The 15537-nt window shown below is 42.4% G+C and overlaps 1 protein-coding gene across 3 annotated transcripts in view; it reads right to left on the minus strand.

Annotated features, from left to right (window-relative positions):
• Positions 1 to 10540, minus strand: part of ANKRD12 (ankyrin repeat domain 12) — a 58650-nt gene extending 48110 nt beyond the window's left edge. Inside the window, exon 1 of one of the 3 annotated variants that reach the window (XM_064433599.1) lies at positions 10401 to 10540. The gene's annotated coding sequence lies outside the window, so the exon portion shown is untranslated. Of the gene's footprint in view, positions 1 to 9203; positions 9296 to 9705; positions 9729 to 10400 lie in introns of those variants that run through there. The other 2 variants (XM_064433615.1, XM_064433604.1) reach the window with 2 other exon arrangements.
• Between the last annotated feature and the right edge of the window lie 4997 nt (positions 10541 to 15537).

Genomic DNA, 15537 nt, shown 5'->3' on the forward strand with positions numbered 1-15537 from the left:
ATCATTGAATACAAGAACTTCATTGTACATAGAATCAAAGGATAGCTGAGGTGAAGAGACATTTAGAGGTCCATTTAAGTCTCTCAGTTATCTAGTCAGTCACACATTTTCAACTTCAGTTGAACTTTACACAGACCAGGTTGAGTTTGTTACTTGAGCAGGAAAACACAGTAAAAGAAGCATGAAAAGCACAAAACTTCATAACTGTAGGCACCTATAAATCACGTAGTGACACTGCACAAGCAGCACACTGCGTAAGAAGAAAAAACTTTGGCCTAAGATTTAATTTACAAAATACTCTTCACTGATTGAAAACACCACACCCCAGGACGTCTCAGAGATGTGTTACATGGACTGACTTCAAGTTTAAAGGTGCTATGGGTTCATACATACAGTTCATTGGAGAGATCATGCTGCAGTAACAGCTGTATCTGAGCAAGAGACAACTCCTCTTTCATGTCACAGCTTGTCTTTAGGAATACCCCTCCACATCTTCCCAAAGGTTTTCTTGCAACGACATAATATTAAATATCAACCAAGGACTGAAACTTTTACTGGAGTAAATTGGACATTTCCTGCTTTACAAATTCTCAACTAAAATTCCAAAATCTACCTGTCAGAATGAAACCAACATGCTGACAACCTGGTGAAGTTCTGAGGAATCAACAACCACAAACAGCTGCAGCAAGTGGCTAAACCTGCTCCTAGAGAAAGATAATCTCTTTCTCACTCTTAACATGATTCCTGCTATTTCAGCTTGTCTTGATTTCTACATTCTTAAAGGTAAGAAAACATCTACTATACCTTAAAAAAACCCAAAACTAAAACCAAAACCAACGTCCTAAATAAAAAGCAGCACCTATCCCAGACAACTCCAAAGAAATTACTATTCCTAAGTCAAAACCAGGAGTGCTCCATCTCCCTTCACAAATATTAATTTCTTTTCACAATATTGCTGGAAGATGAAAATGCATTATTTCCTTTGTTTTACAGATGGCAAATTAGGTTGACAGAAATAATGAAGAGAAGAAAAAATGAAGTGAGGAGATTGATGTTACAAGTGTGGCAGATTGACCAAAGACTATTTTTGAGATTATTTTGCATTAAATAGTAGTTAATACCTGGCTAGCCCATAGCTACTACTGACTTAATTTTCAACTTCTACAAGCAACCACTCTTTCTGCAGAAGGCAAAAGGTCAAACAGTCTCAAAGCAGATATCCCTGTGTGAGGAAAACACTTAGCATGTGCTCATAAAAACCTGTAGCTCACACAAAATCCAAAACAGACTGAAAATAGGTAATTTTCAGGGTCAGTATTCAACTTCCTTCAACATGGGACCCTCTCTTCCTGTAACCTTCTCTTAAGTTAGAGAATTTATTTCAGCTTTTGCCACAGAACTCTTATTAGAGCAATAATCTAGACTGCACAAATGCATTTAACCCCAAACATTTGTACAGTTTATCATTTAAAGTGGAATATCATCCAAAAACCCATCAACTCATGATGCAATTCTGCTGTGTGCAGCAGGGCAAATGAGCAGTGCTGCTCTAATACAGAGCAGACAGCATTTCTGGCACAGCAAAAGGTAAAGGTCAGCCACACTGTAGAACACAGCAAGAAGTCATGCAAATACAGACAAGAAGCACTTGTTTCACTTCTTTTGCAACAAACTCCTCCCATTTCCTTCCTCTACTTTCTCTGAAGTTTCCAGTCTCAAACAGATTCTGAGATCCTCCCACTGCAAATGTCACTCCACTCATCAAGATTATGAAAAAAAAATTAAAAAAAACCAAAGCAGTTTGTTGGTATCACACTTCTAAACTCATATGGAATTAATTACTGTTTATGTCTTTGCAAGACACTGCAAAAAACACATAAAAACGAACATTTTGTCAAAATACCCTTGCAGGTGCTATGTCAACCAACTGACATATTGTTTGGCATATAAGACCTAAAAATTACTAGCAGAGCATGACCAAGGAAAAGAAGAAGGATCCCAAATATATAGAAATGACCTTTAAAATTCTTCCACATGGATAACGGAACAGGAAAGAACTAAAAAAAAAAAAAAAAGAGAATAAGTGTGGTAGTCTCTACTTTAACATCTCATAGCAGTATTGAAGACCAAGTATCTAAAAAGGTCATTTTCAAAGAAAGGATGGGACACTCTCAAATAATTATTTAGATTCATGGACCCTAAACCTGCATAAACCCATCTGTAACAAGACCCATCCAAAAGAAGACACCAAGAAAATGCCAAGAAAGCCCTGTAACGTGCTGAGAAAAGGTAGAAAGCAAAAGAGGAGGGAGAAGATTAATTCTTTTCCCAGATAACTCTTGTACAGCTCCCTTCTAGGATGCTGAACTCCTTCCTTAAAAAAAAAAAAAAGAAGGAAAAAGAAAGAAAAAAATCCTTAGGAATTAATCTGTTTACATAACATTATTTAGGGTGAACAAACAGTGTTACAAAGACAGCCTGAACAGACAGGATAGCACAACCTTGAAAAATTGTGAGCAGGGAAGATGATGCTTTGCAACAGGGACCCCTTAGAAAGAGTTTATATACACAGAGAGTTGAAAAAGGAAAGTACTGATGAGAAGGTACCTGAAGGAACAATTTTTTAACAGAAATAGTTTCACAAGTCTGATATCCTAAATATTAATTTTTTAGTAAAAGCTACACACAGGAACTCTACAAGGAACTCTCTTTACAATAAATACTCCCCGATTTATACAGAAATAGTACAGATGTCTATATTCAGGACAAACTTTCAGAACAGCAGTTCTACCAGTTTGAGATTATGGAATTCTCCATTATTTCATAGAAGCTTTTGAAGGACTGTGGGCTTGCTTAATGCTGAAGCATGGTAGACTGCATACATATATTCCAAATGAACTTGCAAAACCCTAGTCTTAAGTAATTAGTAACTTTCACAACAGGCTTGGAAAATGGTGACTTTTTCTAGAAAAGAATAAAACAGCAGGACGTTTGATATCACAATGGCATCCCAGACTGCAGAGGAATGGCAGAATCTTTATCAATAAGCCAGTATTATCTTGCACAAAAAGGCAGACCATTCTATTACCATTATCCATTCAATCATATCATTTCCTCTCTGTAACCAAGGAAAGTGCTGCATGGAAAGCATTTACATTTTATGAAAAAACCTGATTTTAAATTGAACAGCTTAAAGTACAAAAGCTGGAAGTTTGTGGAACTTGCGTAACACACACCTGATGAGATTTTCATTAAAGAATGGTTAGGAATTATTTAAAGGCAGAAACTCCTCCCTGATTCTGAGAGACCTGGGTTGAAGCTTCTGTTTATGCATATAGACACACATTCCCTACCACAAAATAGGAAGGATAAGATGTAAAAAAGAAATTAACATTTAGGAATAGGGTTATCTCTGGTTATCTCCTGGCATTATCAACAAACGTACCTCTCCCAGAATGGTGACAAATCTTCCTTTCAGAAGTCAGACATCAACCCTCATTTCAGTGTGGCAGGAGTGGCTCCCACACAGTGACAAGGGGCGTCATTCCTTCTGAACCACTTACGCTATTTCTACAGCATTCCTTCATGTGGGCCAGTAAGGAATTGAACTGCTGCCAGAATTCAAGATGAATCTGAAGGACACTTGTCAGTATTGTATTATTCTCAAGTGCATTTCTCTATTCTCAAATTAACCCTTTGTCTTTTCATGGAGGATACTAGCATTATTGTTCTTACACAGGACGATTGCTCTGCAAGGAATCATTAGAAAAAAACAAATAAAAGAGCTTGAATAAAGAATTGTTTTTCTTCTTTAAAGAATCCCAAAGGATCAAAAAAGGACTAAGTTCCTTTGCAGATGTTCTCAATATTCAAATAATCTCTGAATAAATTGTCTTATTGCTAATTATACTTCAGCTACTTTTCGTACTTCTCCTTCAGCAACAGAAAATAAGATTGTTTCACTTTCAGTTTCTCACTCACAAGCTTACTCGGAATCAAGGACTGGAAGAGACTTTTTCCATTAAGTTCTAGCACAAGTAATGTACAGAAGACATAGATGGATTTGTTTTTCTTTGAAAAAAAAATAAGAAACTGAATTTTTAACAGGCAAAATGAAGTCCAAAGAAGTCTTACTTATGCAACCAGCTAATCAGTAATTTAACTATTTTTTTAATGACTTCATTAAGAATCTGGATAGCAGAACTTGGTAGAACGTACCACAGCTTTACAAGACTACCACACACAGGCAGTACAAGAAGAATGCATCCTCTGACTATTAAAAATTAAATTAGTCAGGAAAAACACATTAACTACAACAGCTGAAAATTTATCAAGCCTTCAACAACGAGTTAAGCAAGGAATCTCAACAGACTAACTAAAATTAGAACATAACATGTTCCCTGTACTATTGGGCCAAATTCCAGGTTCAGCTGGTCATGACCATAAGCACACTGCTCCAGCTGAGCCTGCAGGGAGCCTGGGGGGGACTAGATGATGGAGGGGTCAGATGGAGGGGTCAGAGGAACCTTCTGACCTCAGCTAGTCCACAATTCTGTCCCAGGAATCAGAAATGCAGATGTTCTTTACCTCAGCAGCAGGATGGCTACAGGCTGTTCTATCCTCCTGCTGACAAGTTCAGCATAGGACAAGGTTTGTGTCTTCTACATTCTCCAGAAAGTTATGCTTCCTAGTTAGGACAACACTTAATCCAACAAATCCTCGCCTAGCTGGCCAGAAGAACCAGTGCATCTTGTGAGTATGGGTGTTCTACTCTAGCCATGCAGAATGAAATATCCTATTCCTACTGTGGGAAAGACCTAGGTGTCAAAATAAACATTTACATGGAAAAACAACCTCATCTCTTAGAATTAAGACACAGATAAATTTGCAGAGTGCCTGAAGGGATTGCCCTTTATTCTCAATAGCGTCTCAAAATAAAGGAGACCCTTGATTCTACACAGAGGAATTCTATTCCAGGGAAATAAAAGAATACACTGGCCCAAGAACTCTGGCTCTTAGGAGCCAAAGATACTTATTGCAAAATCCATTAGTCCTCCCTTTTAATCTACAAGTCTATAAACTTGAATGTTCACAGGTGCTTCCTCTTGCGTCTTTTTTAGGATGAGCTATGGGTTCAAAGGAAACACCTGCACAGTTTAGCTTAATATGATACACTCTTTAAACTCATGGAGAAGTGGAGTTGTAAACGTCAGGTTTGATCTACAGGTTATTACTTAAAGATGTAGCTAAATAAATATTTTTCAATTAAGAAAGATTATTGCATATGCAGAACCTACCAGAATAAAACTTAGAAGCCTCTTTATCAGTGCTTTGACAAACATAAGATAAGCAAACCTACTGCCAAACAATTTTCAACTCCTTCCACAGGAATCTACTTTCCCTCTGGAAACCTACAGATCTCCAGGACAAGAGATTTCATAACTATGCCATACGTTATTACTAGAAACTCAGTAATTTCTATTTAAATCTTCATAAACTAATGATAATTTGTCAATCTAAAACCAAGAAAGACCACAACCTATCTGCAGCACTGCCAGAAAGGACATGACTTAAAACACACACAAAGGCCCTTCCCAGGCTAAGAACAGATGAGCTGCCAACACCTACTCACAGCCCTTCAGTTACAGCAGGGTTCAGGACAGGTACAGCAGGTAGCTGGAGTGCCACCATTCAGAAGAAGAATCTAAAGCAGTAGATGCAGGACAGAAAGCAATCTTGGCTTACTCATGGGTTCCCAAATGGATAACAGAGGTTTTTGTCCTGGCTAAATTGTGAAGACATGCAACATATTCAACAGGCTTTATTGCCACCTCTTGGCCATCACCAAATCTCGCAAAAATAACAACAAAATCATCTGTCAGCTCCCCTACAGAAATAATCTTTCTTCAGGGGAAAAGAGATAGCAAGGGAACAGATGGAGTGGAAACAGAGAACAAGCAGAATACTGTTTGCAGACAAGTATAACTACTTAGGGCTGTAAAACTACAGTGAGAACTGCAGTTGACTTTCATTGAAGTTTTACTGTGTCATCTGGAGAATCAAAGGGACTGAAAAGCAAAGTACCAGTTACTTTCAAGACAAAAACCAGGATTTTGTTTTATTTGCTTAAAAAAGGTAAAATGGGTGTCAAGACACCTGTTTCTTCTTGAAGTCAAAAGATAAATAGATTAGCATTACCCACACATGAAAGAGAATAACACTAATGAAAGGCCCATTTTCCCTTCATTATTAAACTAGTAGTAAAAACCCAGATTAGTAGATTGCTGAAGAGTGCAGAGCACCACAGAAAGTTGGGTTTCTCTGGGTTAACTGTTTGTTGCACATAATATTGAGGAAACTACCAAGAGGAAGACATTTCCATGAACCAGCTAAGAAAGTTATCTAGCCAACAGAGCTTGAAAGGTTTGATAGCCAGATATCTCTTAAGTAGAAGTAATACAAAAGGCTTGGAAAGAGAAGGGAAACCATAGGAAATGTCATTACACACAAGCTCATTTCTGCTGTCATCAAACAATGGAACTTTTGAAGATCTACCACAGAACACTTGGAAACATGGAAGGGTTATTTGGGGTTTGTTGCACTAAATACATTCTGAAGCCCAGAGAGGAGGGGGAAAAGTGCTTTCTACCTCTGATGCTTTCCAGCCTCATGAATGTAAGATATAAGGCAAGGAAAGTTGTTCCAATACTCTCTGTCTCCAGCAAGCTACTCAAGAGTAGAAAGCAGATGACCAGAGAAGATATAGTTTTCCTCCTCAGAGTGTATTTTTAGTTTTTGTCTCTAATATAGCCCCTAATTCTGTCTCTAATGTTGCTAATGGCTTTTCTTAACATGAACCAGTGTGAAACCAACCCACTTGTGACATTATCACTGCCTAGAGCACTCTGTGTAGAAGCCATGGAACTGAGAGCATTTATTCATATGTTGCCTGCGAAAGACAAAAGCAGTTGCAGCAGACAAAAGGATCCTCCATCAGATCCATGGAAATAATCTAAAATAAACTAAGGCAAAGTCATACTCTCAAAGGCTTCATGTCTCTACATGAATATTTAGTCTTTAAGCAAGGTGGCAATAAAGGTCCTCAACTGCCTCTGTAAGCTTACAGAAGAACTTTTAAGACTTTTCTATGTTCTGGAATAATAATGAACTGACAAAAAAAAAGCCCCAAACCCTAAAGATGTTAGCAGAGCTCTGACTTCTGTTATTCTGTTAATAAAATCATTCAGTGTAATAACACAAAATGCAAGACTGAGTTTGTGCTAATATTTATTTCATACCATCTGTCACTAGAGTCTAAGCAGAGTCTAATGATGTAGTTAAAAAATAGTTTGATTTGGAGACTAAATGACCAATCAACATTTATAATAATCCATCTGCAAGAGAACACAGAAAAGAAGAAACACCAAACAGTCATGCCCAGCCCATCACCCTACCACTTTGTAAGGTAAGATCCAAAAAATGTCAAAAGTAGGGTGTTCTGAGTGTGGTAGCAGGTTAATCATTACGTATTTCGTGATCAATAGTTTTTTCCAGTTTTAAACAGGACCAACTGCACTAGTCTTTCAGGCAATTTCATCAGCCTAAGATGGTCTAAACATGGTAAATCAGTTCAACAAATACAATTTGTTTTCCTGTCTGTGTGCCTAATACTGAGGAAGAAGTTCTAGCTCAGTCATTTCTAGGTGCCCATATTTCCAATAAAAGGATATCTAGGACGTTGCACCTAGTTAAGTTAAAGCTGCAACAGCTTACGGAGTTTCTAGCAATTTAAACAGACATCTAAGGGTGCAAAGAAACTATTTTCTGAGAATGACTGGTGACCACTGATTTGTAAACACAGATATTCAATTTTCAGTGTATGCTTTTATTCCTATGGTTAAATGGTATCATAGCAATACCTCCTGCAACTAATGCCAAGCAAACACAGAACCTTCACACAAGCACTCGTTTAGCCTGCTTATTAAAAGACCCTTTCCTCTAAGAAGTCACCAATTGTGCAAGTCTGTTGGAAGAAACTGCACACAGACTTCAGTTTGTGGCATGGGGCTTGCTTTCTTACACAACATCTGTCCTAAGCTTTAATGTCTGTAGTATTCTGAGTTCACAAACAATTTTGAATAATCCTCTGGGTGGGAGAAGAACACACAAAGAGATGGCAATAGAAAGGCAGAAATATTTATATTTGAAAGACTGAACTGTCATCTTTGTGAAAGAACCAAAGGCTCTCTGATCAACTGCCCACACTCAGTGATTACTACAGAAAAACCAGGAAATAGGAAAAGGGACTCGCACACCACACACTGACTTTGCCACAAGAAAGCCATCATGGTCCTCTGGGTGCCAAGAAAAATATTGGTACTCCCTGACATTTTAGCTTGCAAAACACATACAGAAAAGCAGAACAATTAAAGGGAAGATGGAGTGTAAAAAGACACAGTCAGTCAATGGGTTCACCATTACCTTCCCAGAGAAATATTCTGCTGTACCTCAAACCCTACAATTTTATTTGAACAGAGCATTTCTCAAGCTTGCAGAGAAACCTACTAAATCCACAGAGGGTGAGATTAAGCTCCCAGCTGATCGAGTCACCGGGTCAGCAGGGAGTCTGAATTTCCACCTCAAAGAATGAAGAAAAGCAATAGATACCCAACACCTGCACAAACCTCACATAAAAAGAACAGCTGAAATACCCTGACACCTCAGATAATGCTGAAGATCTGTTGCTCTGGGGACTTTACCCAGCGAACTACAGCAAAGGATTACTGCAGAAGAAGGAAAAGAAAGCACAGGCTCCTTGCAGCTACACAGCACCTGCACAGCAGCTCACCATGTCCCTACAGTAACCAGGACTAGAAGACAACCAAGCTACCATCAACTTGCATACTGAAAACACCCACACCCTTGCTGTTTCAAAATTAAGAGAGAAGGAAGTGCCCCCAACCTCCAAATCATGGCTTGTCAATAATTTGTCACAATGAATTATTTTAATAATAGTTAATCATTTCTTATAGACCTGATGATCTCACCCTTTCCTAGCATTCCAAAATTAGACAATTTTTTTCCTGGAACATAAGTACATTTGGACTGCTCCACATCTGTCCAATAGCTTTTTGTTCTTGTAAGCATCACCACTCACTCACTTACTTTTCTCCATTAAAGATTTGTTTTATCCCATCAGTTACCTTGTAATTCAGGGGCATAATATTCCCTTTCTTCCATATCACATGGGCTGCAGAAGAAAGGCGTGGAACATAGTGACAGTGTCCTGGCCAGATTTCCACAGGAGCTCTACCTCATAATACCAATATTAAATAATAATATTGATATTGGAATGTGCTGTTCAGGGAGGTGGTGAAATCAACACCTCTGGAGGTGTTTAAGGGTTTAAAGAAAGACAGGACACAGCACTTAGCGCCACGGTCTACTTGACATGATAGTGTTTGGTCACAGGTTGGACTCAACGATCTCAGAGATCTTTTACAATCTAATAAATTCTATGATTCTTCAAAATATTTATTTTATTTGGGAGTTTAAAGTAAAAAAAAAAAAAAAAAGAATCCGTTAATTTCTTATTGCATACACAGCCTTTAGGGAAAAAAAAAGGCAAAAAAACCCCCAAAAAACAAAGACCCTCCACCAAAACAAAAAACCCAACCAAACAGGACTGAATATTATCAATGGTACCTCGAGAGTCTGACAGGAGCTAGAATGAAGAACTGAGCCTGGCATTCTCTCATTCCGTGCCCTTCCTTTGTTGCCTGCTGTCACCTGTGCAGCGCGAGTTGCCGCGCTCCATCCACAGCGGCGGCTGCCTGGCGCTGGCAGGGAAGGCAGGGAGCGCGTTATCCTGCCGAGCTGCCAGGCAGCCCCGGCGGGGCCGCCACCGACGGAGCAACTCCCGAGGCCGCAGGGAGCAGCCGAAATTCCCGACACGGAGGCGGGGCGTGTGTGCTGTGTGCGTGTGTGTCTGTGTGCTGTGTGTGTGTGTACACTGCCATGCCGCGCTCGGCACCCGCGCCCCGCTCGCCCGTGCCGCCTCACTCCCTCCCTTCCCCGCACGTTCCCGGCCCTGCCTCCCGCGGCAACCTCCCGCGGGCGGCGGGCCCCTCACGCCGGGCGGCGGGGCAGGGGCCAGGCGGTGACAGCGGCGGCCATGGCCCCCGCCGCGGCGCTGACGGGCTGACAGCGCGGCCGGACGGAGCAGGGCGGGAGGCGCGGTGCCCGCTGCCCGGGGGGACGCGGCGGCAGCGCTGACAGCGCCGAGGCGGGCACCGGGCGGGCGCTCCCCGGGCTCAGGGACAAGGGGGCGGCACCCCGCGGGCACCGGGTGGGGCCGGGGGTCCCCGCCGCGCGCCGGGAAGGTGCGCTCCAGTCCTTACCTTATCCCGGGAGCACGGCAGCGGGACGCGTCCTCCTCCTCCCTCCTCCTCCTGCTGCTGTCTGTGGACGGCGCGGCCGCGGGGAATCGGGCAGGGCAGCGAGTGCCGCCCGCAGCGCTCAGGGGCTGAGGCTCAGCCGCGGCTCTGGGGACTGCAAACAGCCCGCCCGCCCTTTTTCCTTTCTTTCCTTCCTTCTTTCTTCCTTCCTTCCTTTCTTTCTTTCCTTCACCTTCCTCCCTTCCTTCCTTCTCTCCCCGTCTCTCCCTCCTTCCCTCTCTCCCTCCCTCCTTTCCTCACACCCCGCGCCGCCGCTCGGCTCCCCCCGCCCCCCTCCCAGCGGCGCTCCCATTGGCCGCGCGCCGCCCACGTGGGCCTCGCGCAGGGCACGGGACGCGGGCGAGCGGTGCCGCTGCCAACGACAGAGCGCTCGGGGCGGGGTGGGCAGCGCGCCGCTTCTCGCCATTCCCAGTGCCGTCCCCATCCCGAAGGAGACGGGCGCGGACGCCCGCAGGGCGACGGGAAATAACGGGCTCGCGGGATGCCACACACGGACGGGGCTGGGACGGGGACTAGGGCGCGAGCATTGCGCATGCGCGGCGGGGGGGCTGCGGGGGGGGGGGGGCAGCCGCGCATCTTCTTGGGCTGCGGCCGCTGGAACCTTCTGGAAATGGCGGCGGCGGCGGCTCCGGCTGGTCACGGGGCGAAGTGGCGGACGAGAGCTTTTCCGGTCCGTGCCGCGGGACGGGAGCCGACCTACAGCCAGCAGCGCGCCCCGCTTCGCCTCGCCCTGTCCCGCCGCTGCCGCCCCCTCCCCGGGGAGGGCTTTTTCCGGCGGTGATGGCGCAGTGAGTTTTGACTATCCGGCGCTGTGCGCGTGCGCGGCGGGCGCTGCCCATCCCGGTCCGTCCTGTCTTCCATCCCGTCACCGGGCGCTGGCGGGTACGGAGGGGCTGCGGCTAAAGGCCCCGCAGTTTTGGGAGAAGCCCCCGGACGCAGGTGCGTGTGGCGCGGTGCCTCAAAGCCCGGGGTGGCCAAAGGCTGTGGGATGCTGATCCCGCTGTGCCTGGGGATCAGTGCGTCCCCCACCCCCCACTCAGGCACTATTCCCATCCGCCCGCCGCTGCAGGGCAAGACAACTTCTAGGTTTCCAAACTGGATTTTGGGGGCGTTCGGCTTGTACAAATGATCCAGACGTCATATAAAGACGTCTAAGGGGTTCCGGAGTTGACTGACGATGTAGCCCTAGTTGCAGCCTTGGAAGGGAGTCATTCATCTGCACTCGTGAAAGGTTTTGCATCTGCTTGTGACAGTAGCAGTGTGTGGCAGGACTTAGGGAGCGCGTCTGGTGCTGTACTCGTCGGTTCTCGAGGAATGCTCTCCAGATCGCTTCTGGGAGGTGCCAGGTGTATTTTGGCACCGCAGCTAAACAAAGACCTTTAGCATAGTTTTAATTGCTGTGGTCACTCTGCTACTGGATTGCTTTAATCTGTTACTGGGTAGAAATTCTTCAGTATTTCTTACTCATCTGAAAAGTGGGTGGTTTTTTTTTTCAGTATCAAATGATAACTTTGATTGAGGACACCTATTGTGTGGACTTGCCGTAGAGGATAGCATCAAAAATCTCTCATATTCCCATGCTCCACATTTTACTGTTCAGACAAACTTCTCTCATTTGCTTTCACAATCTTCCTGTACGAATGCTGCTACAGATAATTTGTGTTGTAAAGCAACTGCCTTCACTTTAATTTGATTAGTTGGTTAGTGTACAGTGGGTACTGTCTGGTGGCCAGGAACAGCTGTCAGCTGAGTGACCATGTCACAAGTTGCCTTCATATTCTTTTGTGTTCAGTTGATGGCAGAGGCTGTCTCTAGAAGTGGAGAACTCATTGAGTAGCAGACAGCCTATGGAATGTCAGTATAAATGGAGTAAGAGCAATTTAAAATAATTTTTGTTTTCATAGTATTATATATGGATCCACTCTGTAAAACATGACAGGCTACAGGTGTGGCCTGCATTGTGGTACTGCATTTTGGTCCTTGTGCACGAGTAGTGTGGAGTTCCAGTCTGGTGTGTGTTAGGTGTTCATAACCAGCAGCTGAGGTAATGGGAAAAAGAGTCTCATGAGCAATATCTGCAGCAGCAGATGTTAAGATCTGATAATGATATCTGTGAGTAAGTGGAAAAAATACTGTTCCTTAAGCTATTTCTAAAACTACTGTTTGGACTAATGAAAAGCATCGGTTGACCACTAGTTGCTACCCCTACATTTGTTTTTTGCCCTTGTTTCCAGCAGCCCCTCCCTGTTACATCTAGCACAGCTGCAAGATGCTTTTGTAGCTGCATGGTGTTGGTGCGTGTAGGACTTCCCTTGATCTACCTTCCCATCCTGTGTCACCAGCCCTGTGAACTGCTGGTCTTAGGACAAACAGGTCCAGCATCTGGTTGAACTGTGTCATTGCTGAATTCAGTCTAGTAACTGAAGGACTGAAAATTTCAGACTGCAGTACCAAAATGTGCCATAAGAACTCACAGGATGCCACACAGGTGAGAGCATGTGCACCAGCCCCTAGGAGGTAACTGATAGGTCAGCCCGTGGGGCCAGCAAACCTCCTGCACAGGAGGAGTGGGATTTCACTGCTTCTCCCTATTTAACGACAGAACACTGTTCCAGATAACATTTTTCTAGCAGTGTGTGGTGGTCATGGAAGTCCTTTCTGTTATCCAGCATCACACACTTCCATTGGGTATGTTCAATTTACCATTACTCCACACTTTCGTCTTCATCAATGGAAAGAATTGTCATCTCCCACTCTTGCAGCAGTCCAGTGGATTCTTTTGGTGTCTTGTGCTTCTGTGTCTTAAATCACATTTCCTTTCTCAAGACTACCTATTTTAAAATCTTCTCAAGGCAGTCTTTTTTTTTTCCTTCCTCAGTTTCTATTGCTTCTTTATCTTCCACTTTTAGAGATTTAATATAGTATGTGACTTCTTTTCTGTTTGCCTCATTCAGGAGAGGCAAACAAGGCTCCTGAAACTGTTACTGCAGCACCAAAAGAACTGATTCTGTGTTTTCAGTAATGTGTGGACTGATGAAGTAGTTGACTCATTTTTTGCTTAACTCACCACCCAGTACTCTTATAATCCAGGATATTAACTGCTTGATTGAAACTGCAGAATTGCAATTGTCTTTATTTGACAGCTTAGTGCTACTGCCTAGAATTAATATTAGTGACCCTCTGCTATTGAGGATAATGACAATTCTGTCCCGTTAATATTTGTTACCAAAAATGCCTGACTGCAAATGTATATGGTAAAATATACATTTTTAATACTAGTAAAAGCAAGCACAAGGTATTATCTACAGCTATTGAAAAACAGAACCGAGAACTGGGATGCATCAATTCTTGTACTATTCTGAAACTCTTTCATAATGATCACCTTGCTAATTCTCATCACAATCCTGCATAAGTTAGCATTGTAAAAATAATTTATTGTATATAGTAAAAGCTACGTGTAACAAATAATGCAAATATGTATTTCTACTTGAGATGTTTGAAATGTTCAAATTTCAACAAAACCTGAAATAACACAAGATGCAATTTATTTTTTTTAACCATTTAATACAATGATTGCCCAAATTTTTTTGAGGAGAAACCAGGACTATAAAGCCTCATATAATTGATTAATGAATGAAGAGGGTAAGATGAGAGAGAAAAGTAATAGTTATTTTCTTATTTCTCTACAATCATTTGACAGTCCTGTAGCTGCCCTCCAATGCTCAATTTAAAGAGTGATGTATCAGATTTGTGCCGTGCAGTAGGGATAAATTATCCTATTCTAGTCAAGTGATTGGCAGATTCTCACATGTTGCATCAAAATGACTGACAGCTTGTTTGTGGAACATCACTAACAATCTCCAAAATACGGGAACTGTGGAGCTCCATCTTCTGCTCCTGAGACAGACATCAAAATTGTCACGTGCAGACGGAATAAACTGGGGAGAAAGTGGGATAAGGCTACAAATTCTGTGTGGCTTTAAAAATGGGTGGAGTCTGACATTCTAGAGCTTTGTTTTTGTATAGTTGGATGTTTCAACCTTGGCAGGTCCAAAACTATGTTTCCCTTCAACACAATTACGCAATCCCATGGGATTTCACTGTTAAATACAAAACCATGAATAACTGTAGCACAGTATAGTTCCACAATGCAGGCAACATCCTCACTTGTATTCTACTTACACTTCAAAGGTTAGAACAAGGTGAGGTTGTATGAACTAGAATACAGCTTTGCTGTTAAAATGGAACAAACAGCGTAGTCAGACTGGGATGCTAAAATGAGTCTGTCTTTGCATCAAGATGTGAGATGCTGTCTGCCTCATCTCATGTCTCTAGCTAGTGCCAGATGCCTGGCCTGCTACAAGGCCTGAGGCTATTACAAACATGGAGTGACCTTTCAGAAGAGCATTCAGAGACTTGAAATGACAGATAAGATTTCAATCCATGTACTATTTTCTCCTGTGCACTATGTTCTGTACTACTTCTACACAGGATTTTTTTTCATGCTTGTTTGGAAACTGCTTCACTCATGAGTTGTATGTATTTATTGAATTTTGTTTTCCATTTGTATGCCATTAAATTATTTCATTTTATAAATATATTAATATGGAAGAGATAGCAAGTTTCTCCTACAAATGATTTACAGATATATTACGTTCCCAGAAATACCAACAGTAATACTGCTTTTTTAATGGCGTGTGAAGGAACTTCACAGAACATGTTGAAATAAAGGTGGTGCATGAATAGACTTCATGAGATAGCCATTTTGCAGATAATCTGTAAAAACACAATTTAACTCTGAATAGTTTGGTGAAGTACTATTAATCAGATAATCAAAACAAAGTAACCATAATACAGAATAAAATTATAAATGATACAGTTAAGCTTCATGTATCTTGTCAATTGTAATACAAATGTAAGTTCCATGGCGGATTTGAGAAGAGACAGACACAATATGGTCTCAGGTGACTGCTGTGTCCACATTTCCTAATTTACATGGAAAGGTCTGTTGGTATAGCTAAAGTATTTGCCCAGTTTACAAGCATAGGTATGCAGTCAAGTTTGAAAAAAATTATGTTCC

The sequence above is a fragment of the Passer domesticus genome, chromosome 1 (genome assembly GCF_036417665.1).
Source record: "Passer domesticus isolate bPasDom1 chromosome 1, bPasDom1.hap1, whole genome shotgun sequence".
Lineage (NCBI taxonomy): Eukaryota > Metazoa > Chordata > Aves > Passeriformes > Passeridae > Passer > Passer domesticus.